Raw genomic sequence first — 318 nt, 5'->3', positions numbered from 1 at the left:
TTTTCGCAGAATCCTAGCAACATGTTAAGTGGCACGCAAAAGTTGAAGTAACCATCTGTCGAAACAGCGTCAGTCGTATCCCACGCAGCATTTTTCATGGTAGCATTTTTGTCCAAAGATAACGATACATAGTTTTTCAGCGTGGAAGTTATTCCCACGTTTCTGTTACGATCAATCTCTGTACCATCCAGTTCGTAACAAATCTCATCAAACATAAATGCAACGCAATTACGTCCCAATGTTACAGTCACACTATCGGCTTTCGCTTGTTTCGTTATCTTTCCCTCGACATAGAGATAACTCTCACACGGTAACGTA

Source organism: Odontomachus brunneus, unplaced genomic scaffold, assembly GCF_010583005.1.
Source record: "Odontomachus brunneus isolate Ranch 3 - 2012 unplaced genomic scaffold, Obru_v1 Obru_scaffold_220, whole genome shotgun sequence".
Lineage (NCBI taxonomy): Eukaryota > Metazoa > Arthropoda > Insecta > Hymenoptera > Formicidae > Odontomachus > Odontomachus brunneus.
Note: the sequence above shows the minus strand (reverse complement) of the source record.